The sequence below is a fragment of the Ambystoma mexicanum genome, chromosome 2p, assembly GCF_040938575.1.
Source record: "Ambystoma mexicanum isolate Mex_15411 chromosome 2p, UKY_AmexF1_1, whole genome shotgun sequence".
Classification (NCBI taxonomy): domain Eukaryota; kingdom Metazoa; phylum Chordata; class Amphibia; order Caudata; family Ambystomatidae; genus Ambystoma; species Ambystoma mexicanum.
In genome coordinates this window covers 1,201,736,897-1,201,749,853 of record NC_090923.1, presented here as the reverse complement: position 1 = coordinate 1,201,749,853, position 12,957 = coordinate 1,201,736,897, and the positions used below count along the sequence as shown (strand labels likewise).

General features: G+C 47.8%; 1 long non-coding RNA gene across 5 annotated transcripts in view; it reads right to left on the bottom strand.

Annotated features, from left to right (window-relative positions):
- The window catches only part of LOC138567334 (uncharacterized), a 154,924-nt gene that overhangs the window by 123,422 nt on the left and 18,545 nt on the right, over window positions 1-12,957 (bottom strand). For all 5 annotated transcript variants that reach the window (XR_011302174.1, XR_011302171.1, XR_011302172.1 and 2 more), the window contains exon 2: window positions 4,189-4,223. This is a non-coding gene — a long non-coding RNA (uncharacterized lncRNA). The remainder of the gene's footprint in view (window positions 1-4,188; window positions 4,224-12,957) is intronic.

Below are 12,957 nucleotides of genomic sequence, written 5' to 3'. Positions count from 1 at the left end.
GACAGGATAGCAGGATCTCTCGGCCCACATAACAAGGTAACCCAGGATAATGTAGGCCGTCGCAGAGCTCGCCAGTACTCGTCTACATCGTGTGCTGGCACAACAGCCCTTTCAGAGCGCCGTTCCGACAAGCAATCCCTATGGAGTTCAGAACTATGCCTCAGAGGAGACGGTGATCCGAGCAGGGCCCAAGTTGAGGGTACACCTGGGTGGACAGAGCCAACCCACTTTTTTCAGAGGGCATCTCGATATACTAATTTCTGGTGAAACCACATTCAATTGGCATGTTAATGAGTCCCCCCATTTTTTTCCTTAGGACTTGACCCCTGGATGCGAGAGATCACCAGTCTTCAGGCCCCATAACGTGGAATAAATGGCAGAACAGGCCTGTCTCTGACCATCCCTGGACCCACAGACTCTCCCCTTTAATCAGCCTCCATGTCTAATACCCTTCTACTTCTATAAACCTTCACTGTGATTGTATGTAACTACATACTGCAGAAAAAGGTAGAAAGGGAGGGAGAACCTGCATTCGTTGACTCCAGGAAAATGTGCGGGGGTGACACTTTGCAGTTTTGAGTGGAAGCCTGCACAGCACTGCAGTTGCAATCAAAGGGGAACATGTATTTGTATTTTTTGATGCTAAGCCCACAGTTTTGGCTCATAGCCATGCATCCATCTCATCGGCTACCCAAGCATCTGTCACTCACTAGATTGGAAAAGGCATCAAGTGCAGATATGAATGCTTTTCTGCACCACAAATGGGTTGCGTTGATTATCAACGAAGGGATGCCCACCACCAATCACAGAGAGGTGGACAGAATAGGCCAATTGGGCGGAGCCTGTACGCGTCAATAAACAAATAGGCAGTGGAATAACTTGGCCGAAAATGTTAGGGGGGAACCATGACTTTTAACTGAAAGGGGACTGTACCAAATGAGTGGGACAAAATGGTGTGCCACAAAAGTTGGAGGGGGGACAAACACCCTTGTCCCCCCTAAAATTACACCCATATAAATAGGCATACAGATGGTTTAGCAATTTATGGTGGTCAAACATTACATGTAAAGCACTTGATAATTGGGAGGATCATCAAAATTGGATTGGGGTTGTTTGCCCGTAACCGAAAGGTTTGAGGTCGAAAAGACCGTAGGTAACTTGACGGTTACGGTCAAACAACTCAAAGTGAATGCCTCCCCAAACATACCCCACAAACATCCCCACTTACTTACCTTTTGCTTTTGGCGACACACCTCGTTGTGTGCCGCAGACTACCAGCGACACTAGTTCCCTTCACTTACGTGCTTGGGAACAAGCGCCGCAGGGTCCTTTCCATTTTTTATTTTTTACTTTATTCCCCTATGCGGGGGACACCCCATAATCTCCAATCCAAAACTGCCAGACATGGTGAGCTGGGGACACGCCTGCAACTCCCGCTCCTCATGTTCAGTATTTTCGGATTCTCAATGGAAATGCTCAAAAAGACTGTATCCATTCGTATGAATGGTACAGGCCTTTTTTGGTCTTTTGTACCATTCATACAAATGGATACGGTCTTTTTGGACGTTTCCTTAAAATGTGCTTCCTGTATGTAATGAACAATTAGCGATGGGGCTCGAATATTTATGATGGGGAACGCAGCCAGATGATTAGACTCAGGGGTTATTGGCAGAGCAGTACTGCAAGTTTACACATCTCTCTGTGGAGAAGGGGTTCCAGCGATGGCCTTTCGGTAATTGAGATAGGTGAAGACGGATCGCTCGTTAGATGCCTGCATGGAGGTGCTGCACTTAGAGGATCTTCAACGGCTAGGCGCGATGGCGCGTTCAGCGGAGGTCTGTCCATGGACAGGAAGCAAACGAGAAGGGGTGATGCTCTTGTGAATAATAATGATTGAACACATTGAAAGAGTTGTGATATGCTGTTGTGTAGATAGAGTGCCCTATGGAAGACTTAACGGGAGAGGCATGCTCAAGTGGTGTCTGGCCCATGAAGGTGGATGGAGCAGTGCCCTGCCATCTTTCAGCCACCGGTGGGAATGCCCAATAGTTGCCGGCAGCCTGGCATGCCTACCTCAGCCATGGGCATTGGATCTCCCTGCTGCGATTGCGAAACGGGGAGCCAGCCCCATCACACATGTACTGGTTGCATGGAGGTAAGTAGATCCCCTTGTTGTGTGTGTGATTGTGTGTAAGTGAGCGGGTATGTGAGAGAGAGGTTGTCCGTGTGTGGGGGGATGTGGGTGTGTGTGTGTGAGTGCAGGATGTTGCAGGTGATGCTAGGGGCCGGGCAGTTAGATGGCAATATGAAGGCTGGCAGGAGGGCTGCAAGAGCCACATGGGCAGCAAATGTGCCTTAAAGTGGCAATGCTGCCATATATGGATGAGACAGCGCACATGATTTTCTTTTGGCGCAAGTGTTATACAGAGGGCAGTGAGGCATAGGTTGTTGAGACACGCTGCATTATTTGTTCTATTGGCACAATCGTCATTAAACATGGCAGGGTGCAATATGCTGTATACATTTCCCAAGTTAGTTCTGGTCTGAATGCTGCACTCATTTGCACAGCCTCAGCCCCTGAAAACCTTTGCGCCGCATTGTAACAATTCATCGGATGGAGACACCGCTCGCTTGCAGGCTCTGACACTCAGATGTGCACTCCTGCGCGCCGTTCAGCCCACAAAGTGGGGAGGATTAGGGAAGCAACCGAAATAGACCGGATGAAGGGATTGAGTGAGCGAAGGACAGGTGTGTCCTGCCAGAGCCTCTTAATAGCAAAGAGACGGAGGGTAGTGAGTAATGGAAGAGAAGCAAGCTAGGGGATGGCGGCGGGAGAGAAAAGCTCAGGGGCAACGCGCTTGTCTTGGAAGCAAGACAGACGCAGCGCCACACAGGTTCGATCCCTGGGTCAGAGCTTAGAAACCTCTTGCTATTAAGCCCGTTATAAATAACCAGTTACAGAGGAGAGAAGGGAAAATGGGGAGGTAGAGCTGAAGAGCAAAGGGAAAGAGGTTGAGAATAAAGAAGCGCAAAGAAGAAAAATCAGGAAAATAAAGGGGTTGATGTGCTTTTACCTAGTGTGTTAACTATTTGCATGTTTAGGGTCATGTTACTGAAAAATGCAAATGATTAAGAGTCTGACTTTTTAAAAAAAATAAAGTATAAATGGATTTGTGTACTGGGGTGTATGGGATGCAGGGGGAGGGAATAAGGTTGGGGAAAAGTGGGGTATGGGGGAGGCCTCCAGGCATACTAGTTTGATAAGGAAAAACTCAACAACAAAAAACATGTGCTTTTGTGAAAAAGCAGGTCAGGAATTTGCGGGTCGGGACAAATGCCTACCTCCAAATAAAGAGAGCAAGCGGGAGAAAGGAGGCGATGGAATGGACAGAAATAAGGCAATGGTGGTGAATCGGAGACATAAGGAGGCAGGGAAGAAGGGAGAGGAATAAGAGGAAGACAGAGTAAGAAGGAAAGAAACAGAAAGGAAAGGAGGTCAGTCAGGCAAGGATGGAGTGAAAGCTAAATAGGCACAAAAAACAAAAAGGAAATAAGGGGGGCGAGGACAGAAAGTAAGAAAAACAAAGAGAAGCGATTGTTAAATAGAGAATTGATATCGGGTTATATTGAGTGGGAAACAGGGAGACATAAAATAGGGGAATAAAGAGATGAAGATTCATAAAGAAAGAAAGGAGTACAAAGTGGGGAACAGGAAATAAGGAGATAAGGCAAGAGTGAGTGAAAAAGAGGGAATGACATAGATGAGGATAGAGAGTGGGAGAAGCGAAGAGACCGAGAGAAAAGAGGGGAGATAATGCTGAGAAAGTAAGAATGAAAGTTAAAAAGAGCGGGAGAATGGAAGGGGAATAGAAAAATAGAAAAAGAAAGCAAGATTTAAGGGAAGCATGGGAGAGTGTGACAAAGCAAAAGAAAACACGAGAAGAAAGAAAATACCAGAAAAAAGACGGAGACGGAGAGGGCAGGATAAAAGAAGCCATGAAAAATAGACAGATGAAAACATGACAGAGAAGCATAAAGGGACAACGAGAAGAGGACATCCTAGGAGATATCAAAAGGGATGTACAGCAACGGCCGCCTCTGCAGATCCAAATGCTGTGCCCCCCCTGCCCCCCTACTCCCCAGGACAGAGTGTGTGTGACAGCAGTGGGACTCAGACCCCATACTCACTAGGTGTCGGACCTCCAAGCCATCAGCAGCCAGCCCTGTCAAATGTAAAAGAAACAAGTAAGAATGTAAAAACAAATAGCACCAAAAGCAGAAAGTAAAACATTTCACCAAAATGCACTTTACTAAGCTTGCACTTTACTAAGCTTGCACTTTACTAAGCTTGCAAATGCAGTCCAGGCGACATTGTACAGAAATGGAAACTGAAAAAGTGGCCTGGCACGCTTGCCTGCAATTGGCCAAGACATTCCACCATGAGCCCAATTTAATGTTGGGAGTAGGAAAGGGCCTGCAATCACCAGGAAAGTCCTTCTGTATCTGAGATCAAGAACCTCAAGGGGGCACTGAGGCCAGCTGAGCAGAACGATCAAGACCCCACAAGCAGTCCCTATGGGCAATAACACACCCACCCCCCCCCACCACAAGCCACGGCCTGAGTAGAAGAGTCACCTCCAGTACGCTATGTCATGGCATGTGTTGTTATATTATCTCAATCACACACAGGGAATCTGTTCAACACAAAAGGAGCATCTTGTCACCAAAGACCTCACATGGGTGGCACAAGCATACACCAATACTGTTTGCTTTGATTCAATCTGGAAAAACGAACTAAAATAACACTATCCCAATCGTTTAGGGACAGTGTTCGTTTTTGCAATGTTATATCATACCGCACACACCACCACTGTAGTGGTCTTCAAGCACCAAGCCTTATCCACCTAAAGGAGAATTGTGGCACTGCCCAGGTTGGCAGCCAGACCGTGATCTGTGGGTGCAAAGAAAACAGGGCCACGGTGTGTGGCAAATGGGAAGAGTGGAAAAAGTCAGGGAGACAAAAACGTACAGACTTTATTCACGACATGCAGGGAAACGGAATCGTGAGGGTGAGTGATGGTGATTGGATGTTTAGTTTTGACCAAAAGAAGGTGTAATTAAGAGAAGGGATAAGAGCTTCCCTTATTGGCCGGCAGAACTTTCATGTAGGCAATTGCTGCTGTGGTGGAGATATAACATGAAGCCCTGCTGATGTGTGCTGCCCTTGAGATGCGCTCAAGCGTGTCGCGCAGCTGTGGTGGCTACTAACCCGATAGTCATGTTGGGTTTCCGACTGCTGATAGTTCGAAGTTGTTTTGGTCATGCCGAGCCCACTGACCGAGGAGTAAGAGCCAGGAATTGGCTTTGTGCAGAAATAGGGGACGGGGGACACACGGGGAGAGTTTGACAATTAATCTATCCCACGCTGAGCCATTCCTAAATGGCCTCAGGTGGAGAAGCAAGAATGGGTGCCAACCTTGTATGTAGTAATTTGGTACACAAGCCTCTGGAATGCAATTTGAGGGAAGGAAATTAGAGGAGATACAATGGCGCATGACAGGCTAGCTGAGTCAAGGGAGACAGTCACACGTAGGTCTATGCTAGGGGGGCAACTGTTTATTGCAGGGCCTGTATGTGGAGAAGGTCGGGCACAATTGTCATAGGCTTTGAGGACTTCTGGCTCTGCCTAGGTGCGCTCAACCAATGCCCCAGGGAATAGGAGAGCAGACACTCTTCTGCTTACTTCATGAGCCCAAAACAGCTGCAGACAGGGTCTATAGACGCAGGCAGGAAAACTGGGAGGAACCATGAGCGCTTTTAAAAGCTGGTAGGTTTTGATCTGTGGCTCCTCTGGGAACAAGGCCTTGGACCCGGCTTGGAAGCTCTTGAGCCCTATTAGGAAATGTACGGCTAATGGGGATGTTGGAGGTTGGATCCCCGGCAAGGCCAACTCAGCCTTTCATCCTTCTGAGGCCGATAAATGAGTACCAACTATATGTTATTGGGATAATAATAAATAATAATTTGGCATTTATATAGCGCTACGAACCCTCAGATATCTGAGCGCTGCTTATTATTACCCACAGTGTATGGTGCTCATTTATCGGAAGGATGAGTTTGGCCCCACCTGCGTAAGCAAGCTCTGCACGGATGTCAAAGCAAGCACTCTACTAGCTGTGCCACTTGACTGGCCAAATGTATGCAAATATGTTCTCCGTAAAGCGCTTTGCCTAAAGGCGCTATATACATTTATCATTACCATCCAGAGTAAGGGACGGCAAAGATAGCTGTATGCCCCTCTTTATCATCTGTGTTTATTGCTGTCACAGACCCTTGGCCCATAATCCCTCTCCCTTATTAGAAAACAAAAAATGACAAAACAGGGTCCTACATTTCCCCTTCACCAGGGTTGTCCAACTCCAGGCCTCGAGGGCTGGATCCATGCAGGGTTTTCAGGCTACCCCTCATTAGTTTTCATCAGATACATTTGCACACAATGATTCTAAATGTATGCCCATTTTTCCTCATGAATATTAATGAGGGATATTCTGAAAACACGGTAGGATCCTGGCACGCGAGGCCCAGAGTTGGACAACCTTGCCCTACACCTTCCTTGCTTGCTGCAATTGATACGCAGGGAGTGGAGCCCATAATCAAGGCCATTCTTAGCCTTACTGCTCCATCCAAAATGGAGTGATTCTCTATTTACACATTGGAAGTGGAACATGGGCTGAGCTGCTGGTGGGGAGCCCTGCTGGGGCAGTGTCGTGATCAATGATGGTGCTGGGCTGGTAGCAGCCATCCTTTTGATCTTTCGGTGGGTTTGGTGGACACTGTAGCTCGAGAAGTCTCCAATGGGGTGTGTCCGTGGTGCGTGCGGCTTGTTGGGCCTGGCAGAGGTGGGGTAGGGCGAGGCAGCACAGGGTCCAGGGTATGTTCCTACAAGGCTGGGCAGCCGCCTGTCACTTGGCCTTGGTTATCCTATCCACCACAAGGCCTGGGGGCGTAGCCTTCAACGCACTCATGTTTTCATCTTCTTGGCCTTTTTTTGTCATTATTGCTTGTCATCATTTTATTATTATGTACCAGGTTCTACATTTTTTAAAAGCACTTTCGTGTAAAGTGCTACAGAAGTGAAATAAACAAATAAATAAACAAATAGAAGGTACCGGTGCTACCACCCTCTACATTCCCAATTGAGCCATATGGGGCTCAAATGGGAATGGGAATGTACCGGGCCCGGCACCCGTGAAAGGGTAATTACCGGGTCCGGCTAGGCCGGAATAGCCCAGTAATTGCCCATTCACAGGTACCGGATCCGGATGCGGGGTTTGGAGGTAGCCTTGCCGGTAAAACCGCCAAGACTACCTCCAACCTCGTAATGAGTTCCATGGTCTCCAGCTCTGCCCCACTCCTTCCAGCCTAATCCTGTCCAGTCGCCTATAAATGCATGCACTGCTGAGAAATTCAACAACACCCAGTGCAACCACCCTGGTGGTGTCGCAAAATGACTGCAGCGCAACCAGGATCCTCCGTGACGTTTTGTCAATGCCATGAAAGGTCTCTGTCCTGCCTCCCTCAAAGCTCTCCTATGGGCAGCCTTAGTCAGGGCCAGGGGAACCACTAGACAAACGAAGCTGCTGCCTAGGGCACCGACCAGCAGGGGGCACCAAACAGTGTTTCTCTCTCTGCTGTTAGGTATTGCAAAAGAGAATATTACTGGAGATTACATGGCTAGATGCTGTACTGTAAACGAGGAGCAACCTGCAAAGCATAGTTATCACAGATGTAGGAGTCCCACTAGACAACTCCAGCTGCAAGTGGAAGTAAGCTTAATTCGTGTGGGTGTCTGTTTTGGGTTTCAGCGTCAAAGGTTCTTGCTGCAATGCAAAAACACTTTGCCTGGCAGGAGGACGTGTTAAATAGCAACAAGGCCAAGGCAGGTAGCTCACCTCCATCGCTGCCTCCCAGACTTGGAGCTTTTGGAAGCAAGGCATGAACGCCAAAGCAAACCACTCACAGGCAGGAGCAGGCAAGGGATGAAGGGGAGATGGGAGCGGCATTTCATGTGAGTACAGCAAACGTGCCCAAAATTGCCGTTTACACACACTCTGAGTGATGGAGGGAGATGCGCAAATAGCACGACATTTGTTCTAAGATTTCTATTATCATGAACAAAGTTACTCAATTATACATAACAGTTTTAAACAATCCAGGCCATGGCTACCTTTAACCCCAAGAATGATTTGTTTCACTGTGTACCCTCAAGATGAAAAACATGCATTCATCCAAATTTAAAACTACTTTGTAAGTGATGGGCTTTATTTTGGCCCTCACACTACCTGCAAGCAGCAAAATAATATATATGTATGGATGTTGCAAGCATGGGATAGCATTTCATGAAAGAATTGCAATGAAATCCTGCCTACTAAAATAGGTTTGCTTGTCAGTGCTAACTTTCCAAGCCATGCTGAGTAGCACTCTTCAGCGGTTTTTGAGGGACACTGCTTGTCAGACCTTCCAAATTTGGGTCAGACAAGACAGACTTGCGGTGGAGATTAGCAGCATTGAAACATCACCGGCCCCCGCATTGTTTAAGTATTTTAGCAAGAGAATGTTAGCAAGGCCAAGTTCGTATTCAGTCCGTATGGACAATTTGGGCGAATTCGGCCACTACAAAAAAATCGAAACCCATTATACTGCACACGAGGAGCAGGGGTTGCAGGGGTGTCTCCCACTACCCATGTTCTGTATAATGGGCTTCGGGGGTTGCAGGGTTGTCCCCCGCTGCTAGGAAATTGGAAGCGCAGGACAAAAAAAAGAGAAAAAAAAGAAAAAGGGACCCTGCGATGTCAGCTCTGACCCACGTTGGAGGGATGGAACTGACGCTGCAGGGGTATAGCAGAAGCTCCGGCGGCTGGCAGAAAATGTAAGTAGGGGAGGGGGTTTTGGTATATGGCTGCTGGTGGCACAGGGATTTGGGTCGGTTGACTGAAGGTCAAATAGATTTGCGGCGAAATCGACTACGGTCAATTCCAATACTAATCTTTTGACTTCGGTCCAACAACCCATTTCCATTTCCATTTGTGAGGAAAGCTTGCAATGAATGTAGGAACATTTGTTAGAAAGTCTACACTTGCGCTGTCCTTGATGGTTGTACTCATTTGGGAGAGCAGCTTGAATTTGCCCCGCGCAGGCAGTTGCTGAGAAGTCTTGTTAGGAAATCTTGCATTTGCTCTGCTCATTCTGTACATGTAGCTTTCATGCACCGGCCTTGCCAATGCTCTACCTGTGGTGTATCTGACGGAAACGTGCAATTGCCGTGTTCATGCTGTACCTACAACTTTTAGGGAAGAGTGCACTGTGACCGCTCATGTTGTACACGTGCCCATTTTTGAAGGAAAACTGCACTTGCCTTGCACAGGCTGTACCTGTATCTTTGTGCAAGGTAAACTTGCCCTAGTCTTGACTATACTGCACCTGCCCGGCCTGTGCTGTGTGTGCAGGCTTGGACTGGCCTATGTGGAAATAGGACAATCCCCAAACCAAAAACACAAAATGCTATTGTGGGCCAGTTTTTTATGGCCAAAGTGGGACACTTTTTTTTACCACTGTGGGCCACTTTGAGATATTTCACTATTCGGCTAGTAGTTATGACCATTGTTGCTGAATACATATTTTTTTTATATTGCACAATGTGCATCACATTTTATCAAAAACCTCCCCATTGGTTACTACTAAACAGTCAGTCAGAAAAGGAATGAGTTGCCATTTGCAACTGTGGGCCACTTTTTCATTGGTGCCCAAGACAATTGTATGCCCCAGTCTGACCCCGTTTGTGTGTACCCCTGGAGAAACATGCATATACTACATACTGTTTGAGGAAAGCAAGCACTTGCTCTAAATATGCTGTACTTTCAGCTATTTTAGAGAGAAGCTTGCACTAGTTGTACCCGTGATGTCAGTGATGACTGGTCATTTATTTTAATTGGAGGGGCATAAACATTTCCTATGAATATGCATGAGTGACCAAGTGTAGCAAGAGAACTCACATCAATCAATAGGGTTTTGGGGTGATCCCTTCTCCCTGAAATTTTGCTAAACAATGGGTTATCATTGTGTCTTTTACAGCACACTTTCTGTGAAAAACTGTGTAAAAAGGCACACAGTTTACAATCTGTTTTATAGGATAAAGCATGAACAAATATTACCAAGATCCCAACTCACCAACAGTGAACACGAGCAATTTTCGATGCATTTTCACGATGGCTTTGTCCACTATACGTGCCAGTATTCTCCCAGTGTAAAATAACATTTTCATGCTGGCTATGTCCATACGTGTCCGTGCTGGCTGCACATATATATGCCGGTATTCCCAAATAAGAACAAATGCTTATGTTTTCTTTACTCGTGTTGCCAGTAATGAAACTATAAGAAAATATGCAACATTTATTTTCTTACCTGCAGCCCCTGACTCCAACGGCCTCCTCATATGATATGATAAGTCATTTATAACGCACCTGTACACAAGTCTTTCTAGGCGTGACAGGAGGAGGATCACAAGGGGGAACAACACAAACGAACTTACTTGGCCTTGTGTCATTCAGATCATGCAATTGATATGATTTGATAAGTCATTTATAATGTGCCTGTACACAAGTGTTTCTAGGCAAGACAAGACAAGGAAGGGTAGCAGAGGGAGGACAGCACAAACAATCTTACTGGGCTTGTGTCATTCAGATAGTGCAAGGGGGAGAGGAGAAGTGCCAGGGGTAACCGGGGGAGAGGGGGGTGTAGTGGCAAGATGCAGTAAGTGCTGCCAGACACGGTAAGTGCTGCCAGGATGGTGGCTCAAGTAAGTGCAGAGAGGCGGGGAACTGCAGGGTTGCAGATACTGGCCCTAGTGCACAGTAGACCCGGAGGCAGTGCATGGGGCTACTGGTCACACACACATTTGGCCCTGCGCGCCCCCATAAGGTTCAGAGGGAGGTCAGGTTATCAGTTAGTGCAGCAGACAAGAACATCAGCAGGGGGGAAAGAGAAAGCAGAAGCAAAAAGGAAGGTCTTGAGCTGCTTCCAGAACCTGAGGTGGTCCTGCTCAAGTTTGAGGGAGGCAGGGAGGCTGTTCCAGAGGGAGACCCCAGCCAAGGAGAGAGATCTACGCCTCACACTCTGCCTGGAGGAGCATCTGACCCTCAGAGAGCGGCAGGTGGATGAGCGGAGGGCTTGAGAAAGAAAGTGCTTAGGAAGAGAGAGTTGGATGTGGTGTGGTCCCCAGTCCTAGAAAGCCTTGTGGACAATGCAGAGGGTCTTCAACTTAATCCTTGCAGCCAACGGGATCCAATGGAGAGATTTCAGGGCTGGAGAGATACGATCCCTGGGCTTGAGGCCCAGGACACGTTTTGCAGTCCTGTTCTGGAATAGTTGCAGAGTGTGAACCGTAGAGGCAGGTCGGTTTAGAAAGAGGCTGTTGCAGTAGTCCATGCTAGAGAGAACTGGAGAAAGTGAGCTTCTTGGGAAAGTGAGAAAAGGAAAAATACCTCTGAGGAGGTACAGCTGGTAGTGTCACTTCTTAGAGACATCTGTGATGTGAGAACAGAAGGAGAGGGTGGAATCGAAGATGTCACCAAGGTTTCTTGCCTCTCAGGAAGGCACGGATAGGGGGCCCAAGGAGGGTGACCAGAGTGAAAGAGGGAAAGCTGGAGCAGGGGTCCCAATGATAAGGATATCAGTCTTACTGGCATTCAGGCAGAGATTGTTAGAGGCACACCATTCTCGGATCGTGGATAGACACTCAGGAATGAGCGAGAGAAGAGGGAGGCAGAGGGGAGCCTGAAGGAAAGCTGAGTGTCCCCTGCATAACACTGAAAGTTAGGAGAGAAGGTAGAGATGAGATGGGCAAGAGGTGGCAATTAAAGTTTGAAGAGCCACGGTGAGAGGTTAGAGCCTTGGCGAACACCACATGTGGAGTGAGAGGTGGTGGAGAGAAAGAACCCTAGTTGGACCTGGAAGGGTCGATCAGAGAGGAAGGAGGTCAACTAGGCTAGGTCCTGATCCGTGATGGCCAGGTTGTCACGGAGACGATTGATCAGGATGGTGTGGTTGACCGTGTCGAAAGAAAATGAAAGCTCAAGGAGGATGAGGACAGAGGGAAGACTAGAGTCGAGATTTGAGAGCAGGTTTCAGACAGGTGTTCAGGAGAGCAGTTTCTGTGCTTCTGGCTGCTCTAAAACCAGACTGATGGTCATGGAGACAACCCACAGATTTGGTATGGAGAGTAAGCTGGGGATGGCCAGCTTTTCCATGAGTTTGCGCAGGAAAGGAGTGCTAGAGATTGGTGGTAGTTTGCCAGAAAGGAAGGATCGGCAGAAGGCTTCTTCGAGGAGGCTGCGGGGAGCACAAGGGAGTGCTTTGTGGGAGGGGAAAGTTCCAGTGGAAAAAGAGTGATTGCATAAATCGGCCCTGATACCCCTCCCACGCACCATGAAAACAGGAACCAGGAAGCAGTGAGACCTTCCTGGTTTCTGACATACACTATGGAGCAGCAGAACCACCATCTCACTCCGCAGGACCTCTGATTGTGCGGGAAGACACGGGAATGCCCCTAGACACACACATTTGGCCCTGCGCGTCCACATCTGCATCCCCAATGGCTGAACTCTGTGCGCACACTGGGGTACTGCTGTCAAAGGGATCATGTTTCCCAGTACACTATAACCATCCCAGGAGTGTGTCCTCAGCTGCTTGCTGAAGTTGAAGGAGTTCTCAGTGTTTTCACTATACTGGTTTGGCTCCTCCATAAACAGTGGTGGGTCAGCATCTCATCGCCCAATAAGGAGAAGCCATTTTTGCAATGCTGCTAGTTTCACTACACCAGGTTGCACATTGGGCCATTCCAGTTTTTGGCTTTTCTTTCTACAGTCTAAGGCTGAGGACTTTAGCGCTGGCACATACAAC